Here is a 10,064-nt window from a genome sequence, read left to right as displayed (position 1 = left end):
GCAGGGTTTTCTGCAGTGACAGCAACCAAAACGAGATCACGGAGTAGACTGGACATAAGCAACTCACATCGGGTGTCACTGTCTCCCATCAGCCCCAGATGGGACGGTCTAGTTGCAGGAAAACAAGCTCAGGGCTCCCACTGATTCTGCATTATGGTGAGTTGTATAATTATTTCATTATATATTACAGTGTAATAATAATAGAAATAAAGTGCACAATAAATGTAATGCGCTTGAATCATCCCCAAACCATCCCCCCACCTTGGTCTGTGGAAAAATTGTCTTCCACGAAAGCAGTCCCTGGTGCCAAAAAGGTTGGAGACTGCTGATGTAGATGATTTGCTTCTTTGCCCTCCTTCTCAAGCCTCCTCACAGGAAGACAGCATCCACTTGATAAAGCTTTTCATGTTAAAGGGATATAAGGTCGCCAAGGAAAAATTGCAGTTTGTCCAAACCTAGGTTCAATATTTAGAGCATCTGATATCAGAACAGGGCTACACCTAGATCCAGATAGACTTCATGGTGTCCTAAGTTTCCCAAAACCCAAAACTAAGTGCCAACTTAGAAAACTTGGAGGTTTTCTTGGGCTAGTTAGTTATTACTGAAATTAGATTTCGAATTTCTCTTTTATGGCCAAACCTCTACATGTTTTACTCAAAAATAACAGCCCTGACCCAATTTTATGGGAAGAACTAGAGACACAGACTTCAGTGCCTAAAAGAAGAGTTTGATGAACCTACCTGCCCTTGGCATCCCAATTATCAAATTCCCTTTTTCCTATTTATATAGGAAAAGGAAGGAAATGCCCTTTGGGTACTCACCTAAAAACACAAGGGCCACCAACTGGACCAGCAACTGGACCCTGTGACATGGGGATACACCCCTTGCCTTAGAGCCATTACTGCCACTGCTCTTTTGGTTAAGGGCACTGAGAAAATCATTGTGGGATCCCTTTAACCATTTTTGTGCCTCATGTTGTAGAAGTCCTCCTGAATGCTCTTCATATTCAGTATTTCTCAGCTAGTTGCCGCACCTCCTATGAAGTCCTTTTGTAAACTGCTCCTCACATAACTCTTTTATGTAATAACCTTACCCAACTACCCTTCTCCCCTCTGTCACTGACAAATTTCCTCACCACTGCCTAATGTTGACAGACCATTTCCTGATTCCTTGTGATAATCTGCAGGAAAATCTTTTGGGTAATGCTGACTTCTAATGGTTCACTCATGTCCCTTATTTAAAAGATGAAATAGCAAATACTGTGCTGGGTATGCTATTACAACTCCTTTTGATGTTGTTGAGTCAGCATCTTTACCTATGGCTACTCCAGCCCAACAAGTTGCATTATCTGCTTTTACACAAGCTTGTACTTTAGCCAAGGACCAAACTGTCAATATTTCTATTGATAGTAGATATGCTTTTGGAGTAGCTCATGATTTTGGAATGTTGTGGAAGCAATGTAACTTTCTTACTTACAGTGGAAATAAAATTAAAAATGGCTCCTACATTCAGAAATTATTGAATGCAATACCTTTACCTGCCGCTTTAGCTATTTTTAAGATTTTCCAAGGCATTCTAAACTTGACTCTCTGGAAGCTAAGGCAAATTGCCTTGCTAATATTTCCACAAGGAATGCTGCTTTTTTAAAGGGACCAACAACAGCCAAACCTCTGTCACGGTCTAGAGGGATAGTTCACCAAATGAAAACTTAGAAAAACTGACTTAGAGAAGCCCAACAATTGGCCTCAGGAAAAAAAAAAAAAAGATTGGAAATTCAACAACTGTTGGTTTGACAAAAAGGGAAAGCTCTGGTTTAGACCAAATATCAACCTAGTCCTACTGGAGACTAAAATTCCCACTCATCACCCCAATACATGCATTAAACCACTGGTTTACTGACAAAATGATAGCCTTATTGAACCAATATTGCTGGGAAAATATTAACCAGGCCACAAAAAGTGCCTACCTTACTATTCCACTTGTCTGATACAAACCAGGGAAGCCTGTTCATACTGCTCCCAAACACTGTAAACAGCCTAGAGGTCTGGCAAATGGATTTCATACACCTTTCTCTGTCTAATGGATATAAATCTGTTTTAGTCATGGTCTGTATGTTTTCATACTGGACTGAAGCCTTCCCTTTCAGACTACTGCCTCTCTTGTGGCTAAAGTCCTTTTGGAAAAGATTATCCCTATCTGGGAAACTCCTCTAAAACTTCATAGTGATTGAGGAATGCATTTTACTGGCCATGTACTTCAACAGGTCTGCACTGTTTTCTGGTTTTATAACACTTTTGTTATGCTTATCACCCTCAATCCTCTGGTTTTTCAAACACACTAATGGCATTATTAAGACTCAATTGGCAAAATGTGTAGAGGTCTTTCAAATACCTTGGCCAAAACACTGCCATTAATGCTTCTAAATCTCAGATCCACACCTTTTGGAACTCATAAACTCTCAGCTTTTGAGATAGTCATAGGATGCCCAATGTACTTGGCTCCTGCTTCTTTTGACCCACAACTGATAAAAGTAGAGATAGTCCAATATTGCAAAGGCCTAATTGCTTCTATTAAAAATATGTCGGGAGATAAAGACCTTAAGTGCCACACCTTGCAACCTGGAGATTTTGGTTATTAGAAAAGACACCTCCAGAAGAACCTTCTTCAAGCTTGCTGGAAAGGCCCCTTTCAGGTATTGCTAAGTAACCCACATGCCACCAAATTCTAGGGAATAGACTCTTGGATTCACCTAAATAAAGCAATGAAACGTGACTCAACCTGCACATCATCTGGTGACCTGAAAGTTAAGACTTCCTGGAATTGAAGTAGAAGACAACTGATGACAACACAGCTTTCCCAAGATATCTAGACCAGGCCTCTTGGAAGTTTATTGCCAAAACTTTGAGATTGTACAACACTTCAGATGATCTCTAATGTCTATAATCTTGATAACATATAGACTTTAGATTAAAAGTGCCTGAGAGTTCTCCCTCCAACCCTCCTTGTTACTCGAATGTGATCTTAATAAGTTTCCAATGTGTTCACTTTCCCTCCAACCTGAGACACTACATCTTTCTTAACACTGAGAGACAAAAAGCCGCTGAAACTTGAAAATCTGACTCTTGATCAGGGATGCTTTCAGAGAAAGATCTTGATCAAAAGGGGGAAATATAAAAAATTAATAAACAGAAACCTCAATTAAATAGATTTGGGAGACCAGAAGAGGGAGCTCCCATGCCCTACAATGATAGCAGAGACCAAAAGGAACAAGAATGACTCCTCTTCTTCCCTGGAAAGGACTCAGTCAATGAAAAGCCACGGACGTTGTTTACAATAGCCCTCCCAACTTACTTCTTCCCTCTATAAAAGCATTCTTCCCTTGCCGTGTGGGGACTTGCACATGGCTTGCCATGGTTGCAGAGCCCAAATTGCAATTCTCTGCCAATCCTGAATAAACCCATCTTTGCTGGAGAAATATCTGGCAGTCTATTAAGTTCAGGTCAACAGTGTTTTTAAAAACTTTAAAAAAATAATTTACATACAGAAAAGTACAGAAATCACAAGTATACAGCTTGGTGAATTTTCACAAACTGAGCACTCCCACATAGTCAGTATCCACAACAAAAAGTCAACATATCCAGCACCCCCAGATACTCTCCTCATGCTACTTCCTAGTCATTCTCCACAACTAGGGCAGTCATTATTCTATTTTCTAGTTTTGCCTGTTTTTGATCTTTATATAAAGGAATCATAAACAGTATTTACTTTTTCATATCTGGCTACTTTTACTCTATATTATGTTTGTGAGATTCATCCATGTTACATGCACATAAAGTTTATTCATTTTCATTGTTATATAACATCCTGTTATTTACATATAATAGAATTTATTTATCCATTGTACCGTTGATGGGCATTGGGGTAGCTTCCAGTTTGGGGCTATTATATCAATAAATCATGCTACTGTGAACATTCCAGTAAATGTCTCTTGGTAAATATATGTACTCATATCTATTGGGTATATACCTAGAAGCGGAATTTCTAGAACATAGGGTATGCATAGTGTTCAACGGGTAGATGCTGACCAGATACTATTTAAGTACTTCACATGTATTAACTCTTTTAATCCTCATAATAGTCCCCAAAATGTAGGTACTCTTATTAGCCCCCAATTATACAGATGAGGACATAGAGACATAGAGAGATTAAATAGATTAAATAGCACAACCAGTAAATAGATGAATTCTATTTAAATAGGGTTTAAATTCAGGAGGTTTAAGTCCAGAGCCTGTACTCATAACCACCATCCTGTACTCCTAAGCCAGGATTTCTTCTAGAACTATACCATTCTGTTATTTTGCTAACTGATTTTCCCCTACCATGCACTGATATAAGAATTAAAGCACACACAGACATGTGCATACAAGATGATTCTGGGAATGATCATTAACCACATTGCTATCACTGATAAAAAACCAGCCTGAGGGACTTCCCTGGTGGCACAGTGTTTAAGAATCTGCCTGCCAATGCAGGGAACATGGGTTCGACCCCTGGTCCAGGAGGATCCCACATGCCACGGAGCAACTAAGCCCGTGTGCCACAACTGCTGAGCCTGGGCTCTAGAGCCCGCAAGCCACAACTACTGAGACCGTGAGCCACAACTACTGAAGCCTGCATGCCCTAGAGCCCACGCACCACAACTACGGAGCCCACATGCTGCAACTACTGAAGCCCACACGCTCTAGGGCCTGCGTGCTGCAACTACTGAGCCCGCGTGCTGCATCTACTGAAGCACACGCGCCTAGAGCCCATGCTCCACAACAAGAGAAGCCACCGCAACAAAGAGTAGCCCCCACTTGCCACAACTAGAGAAGGCCCACGCACAGCAACAAAGACCCAACACAGCCAAAAAAAAAAAAAAAAAAAAAAACAGCCCAAGCTGGTCACTTACATGAGCAATCTATGTATATATGAAAGGTTCAGATCAACCAAGGTTTATTTTTATTTCTGATGGAATTAAAAATATAGGATAGGCAAGACATCCTCAGTTATATACACAGTTATCAAACATTCTATTTTAACTGGAAAACTTACAGCCATATTCATCCCAGCTTCCTACAGCAAGTGGCAATTTTACACACTTAATCATTCAATATATTATTTGTGCTAAGTGTTTAGAGGGGATGCACATTGGGAGAGTACACATGGGGTGAATACATTCCCCATCCTCATGGATCTCACATTCTTGTAAGGGACACGAGAAATAACTATGACAGACAATAAGTGCCACACGTGGTTATAGGGCTACAGATACTCAAGGGAGGAGTGGACCACTTTTCATTCACCAATCAGTTAAAACTAAAATGGTGACATTTTGGCTGAATCAAGAAAGATTGATTAGATTTCCCCAAAAAAGGCAGTCAGGTCAGGGAAGGAGTAATAGAATGAGCAAATGCACAGATACAGGAGGGCACCAAATTCTTCTGGAAAACAGCCAGAAGTGGAGTATGTTGGGAACCAGAGCACATACTGGGCAGAAAACCTCACCACTAATTTTTACTGAGCACTTACTGTGTGTACTCTCATCTGACCCTCACAACAGCCCAGTGAGGTAGGTATCATTATTCCCTCTTACAATTGAAGGTTCAGGGATATAAAAAATTAAGTTAACTTGTCCAAGGCCACAGTACTTCTAAGTGCCATAGACCAGCCTTCAGTTCTGGCCCACCTGACTCCAAAGCCGCCAGTCTGCTGCCTCCTGCCAGGGGTAATGGATCTGAGGGGGAACTAGGAGCCTTCCAGGCTAAGGATTTGGACTTCATATGGAAGGCAATGTAAGACCATCAGAGCTTTAGTAAGAAACTAAGGACATAATCAGAGTAATGCTCTAAGAACAGAATACTTCAAACCGTGGGTCGCTACTTATTAGGAATCAATTTAAGTAGGTTTTGACTAGCACTTTTTTTCCCAAATAAAAGGATAGAATGGAATGGAATGGAATAGAATAGAATATATCAGAATGCATCTCACATAGATTAAAATACAATTTCATAAAACTTTTGTCTCACTTTAGATAGATAACATACAGATAAGGAAGTAGATGACTAGATAGACAGCGGAGAGATGTATGTGTATAATGTGCTGTCATCTAAAATGAATTTCTTACTGTGAGTCAGTTCTAAGAAGATTGCCAGGAGTATAAGTATACAGGTCTGATTGGAGGAAGAGTGCCTGGGGGTAGGGAAACCAGCTAGAGGATATTTGCAGATTTTTGTAATGGAAAAGAGTTTCAACTGGGGTAGTAGCAGCAGGATTCAACAGAAAGGATTTTGTGCAACAGATATATGTTTTCTCTGACTTAATCTGCCCTGGAACATCATTAACCTGTTCTCTCTGCCCTCAATAGGGATCCCTCGAAAGCCCCTTCTGACTTGCCTGACTACTTCCTCACTATCAGGAGGCTTAACTTCCATCTTGTTCCCCTCCCTAGGGCTCAAGCAAAGTAGTCTTTGATGTGTAGATTTGTTTTAAAGGAATGAAACTAACTCCTCTCTACTTAGTCCAGTAATCTGTCTGTTACAAAGCAATGCCCTGACTTTGGACAGAAAACATTAGGCAAGCCCAGAGAGGTGCTAGGCCATAAAGATGGTCTTTTCCACTGGGCTCATTGTTAGAGGCTGTCCTGCTCTCTCAGTAGCTCTGCAATTCTGTCGCCTCCACCTTGGGCTCCCATTCAACCCTCTCAACATCCTTGCCAGGCCATTACTGTATTACTAACCCTATTTTTTAACATATGAAGAAACTGACAGAGAAGATAAAGAATGCCTTCAAGTACCCCCATCCTCAGCTAGTAAACTGGGGAAGTGAGACTGAAACCAAGGCCCATGTGACTTCTAAAGCCACACGTTCACCACCATTAGTACTCTGCCTTTCATTAAATTATGTTTCCTTTAGATTAAGAAAGTTATCTTTTTAAATTTGTATTTTAGTTGATTATACCATAGAAAGCTAAGGATATCGCTAGCCATGAGAGGAGAGAAGATAACCTTAAGATAAATAATGAAAACACATAAAATATAGTATGGCACAAAAAAATGAACATGAATTTTGCAGTTAGACCCAATTTCAAAACCCAGGTTGTTTGACCTTGGGCAAGTAACTTTAGCTCTCTGTACCTATTTCTTCACATGTGACAATTAAATATAATAAGTTATACAAAGAGCTCAGAATATGGCAGGTGTGCAATAAATTATACTACAGACATGAGAATACTATACCTGACACAGGCATTGCCATGAGGCATGCTGAGACCTCAATGCCAGGCTAACAAGGGGATGGAAACCATTCCAGTACGACTCAGGCTAAGAGAACTGACCTGCCCTTGGGCTTATTTGTGGGAAAGGAGTCCACCAGGCAAAATCACATTATTTAAAGGCAAGCTTGGATTTGATCCAGCCTGACACTTATACCCAAGGGGCTAGAACTGGAGGCCTGGAAAGGCAGTAAGAACATGGCAGCTGTGGAGATACTCGCAAGATGTGTCCACAGCTGTGGAGATACTGTCAAGCGGGTGACAGAATTCCAGACAGACTCATTCATGTTGAAACTTAACCTTAGCCAGAAACAAGAAAGACAAGGGGCCCATCTCCCAGGAGGAGGGGCCAACATGGGCCAGGAGATATCGGGGCCTTTGTAAACTAAGTAATGACCCCCCCCCAAAAGATATCCATGTCAAATCCCTGGAATCTATTAATGTTACGTTATTTGGAAAAGGGATCTTTACAGACGTGATTAACTTTAGGATCTTGAAAGGAGGGGCTTATCCGGGATAATCTGGGTGAGTCCTAAAGGCAATCAGATGGACCCTCATAAAACAGACACACAGAGAAGACACACAGGGAAGGCTACGTCAAGACGGATGAAGAGATTGGAGTGATGAGGCCAGAAGTCAAGGAATGCTAAGAGCCACCAGAAGCTGGAAGAGGCAAGGAACAGATTGTCCCTTGGGACCTTCAGAGGGAGTGTGGTCCTGCCTACATCTTGATTTCAGACTTCTAGCCTTCAGTACTGAGAGAATAAATTTCTATTATTTTAATCCACCAAGTTTGTAGCAATTTATCTTTGGAAGCCCTAGGAAACTACTAGAGCCCTGGACAAGCGTTTGGGGTTTGGACAAAGTTTCAGCCCAAGAATAGAAATGGATTTCAATCTTAAAGTAGAAGTCCATCACACAGGGGTTCATGGGACAGACATCAATGTGGCATTTTGCTCACTGGATATCAGACTCAGGCCATCCCAGACTAATTCCAGATCTAACCATGATGAAGAACAGTGAGCAAGTCCTGGGGCGGCTCAGGGGCTGGTGGGGTTCATCCTGCAGGTGGGATATTTCAGTACCCGCAACCAAGCAGGGCAAACAGGAACTGACAGAGCAATCAGAGATGTTCTGCCAATAAATGATAAATATCTCACAGAATATGACTGCGTGCAGTCTGAGACGATGTCCATTTCATAAGAAAAAAAACAAAAGGCCAGAAAATATGCTGCTCCTTCTATGGAAGGAATCTGCACCTTCATTCAAAGGCCAGGCACATGCCAGCACTGGGGGCACAGAAGTGAGATCAAGGTCTGGTCTGGCCCTCCTCTGTAGCTTCCACAGCCTCTCCTGGAGCTGAGACCTCCCTGCATGCTCAGAAGACTCATTCTCCTTCAGCCGAGAGCTTCCGTGGCTTGAACAGACCATTCTGCGCCCATATTAGCAGAAATGGGGAAAGGAAGACCTTAGCATCTCTACAGGCTTCTAATTCACAGGTCGTTGAGTCAGCCTCACTGTTAGCATACTGTGGGGATTTCCTAGTCCCCAAAAGTAGTATAATAAGAGGATTTCAATTTAAATGTTCTCAAAAGCCACACTTCTCCCCCACCTTCCTAGGCACTACAGGAGAAACAAATATGCATAAGTTCCAGCCCCTGTCCTTCAGGAGTTTGTGTCCTCATATGCAATATGAGGTCTAGACATAATCACTTAAAACTACAGAGCAGTGGGTACCTCCAAATGACCCAGACAATCAGAGACAAAGAACTAGAGGGAATAAAATAGCTTTTATTGATACGGTCAATCCAGGCATGAAAGGATTCCAAAATGTGGCAATCTGATATTAAATTTAAATCATTAATTTTATAGCCACTAAAAACAGTATTATCCAGGATAACCAGTATGATAATGAAATAAGACAATGTAATGGTTGCAATGAAAATCTCTTAATTAAAGAATTTCTAAATTGCTTCACTTCTCTGGCCTTAACTGCTTCGTCTGCAAAATGAAAGAGTTTTATACACAATCACTAAAGTCCTTTCCATCCCCCTATAATATTCCTTGGGCAGTTCACTGTAAGGGAGACAGTTCTGTCGGCTTTATCCTTAGGGACTTCTGTGAGCTTTTCATGTAGGTAGAGAGCTTTTGGATTTTCAGAAACCTACAGGCATCTTTTTTAAAGCTATAAAGATTGATTGATAGGTGGAAGTGTGACTGAGGAAATAGAGCAAACTGGTCAGCTTAAAACCCTGGTCTCCTTCCTAAGAGGCACTGTGGCCAATCGGGGACACAGAAGACTACGAGGCACTAAACCTAAGCCCCGGCCTGTGAGACTTTTCTGATGGCCTCCATCCATTTGGTTCTCACTTTGTTTTCGTTATAACGCCTAGCTGAAATTCCTACTGCCCCACATGGTTCCTCAACTGATCCTTGTTTTCTTTTGCTTGAATCAGGTTTAACTTTCTGAAGGCTGAAAATCATAAAGCAAAAAATGATATGAAACAAGGAGGAAGGAAGAGGGAGTTGGACTCACAGAACAATAGAAGTGAAAAAATTATTTTAATGTCAAAGGCTCAAACAAAGGCTCGACTACTGACTCCTCAGAGGGATAATGGGTTTGCGCCACATACATTAGCACTTGCCTCTTCGGGCTGATCTGTTTGTTGGTTGCTGTGTGCATGGTGATAAAATATCCATTTGGGTGGGATCAAAAATTGTATTACCCTCTTAGAGTACATCTGTGAGTACT

The sequence above is a fragment of the Balaenoptera physalus genome, assembly GCF_965194825.1.
Source record: "Balaenoptera physalus genome assembly, chromosome: 17".
Classification (NCBI taxonomy): domain Eukaryota; kingdom Metazoa; phylum Chordata; class Mammalia; order Artiodactyla; family Balaenopteridae; genus Balaenoptera; species Balaenoptera physalus.
Note: the sequence above shows the minus strand (reverse complement) of the source record.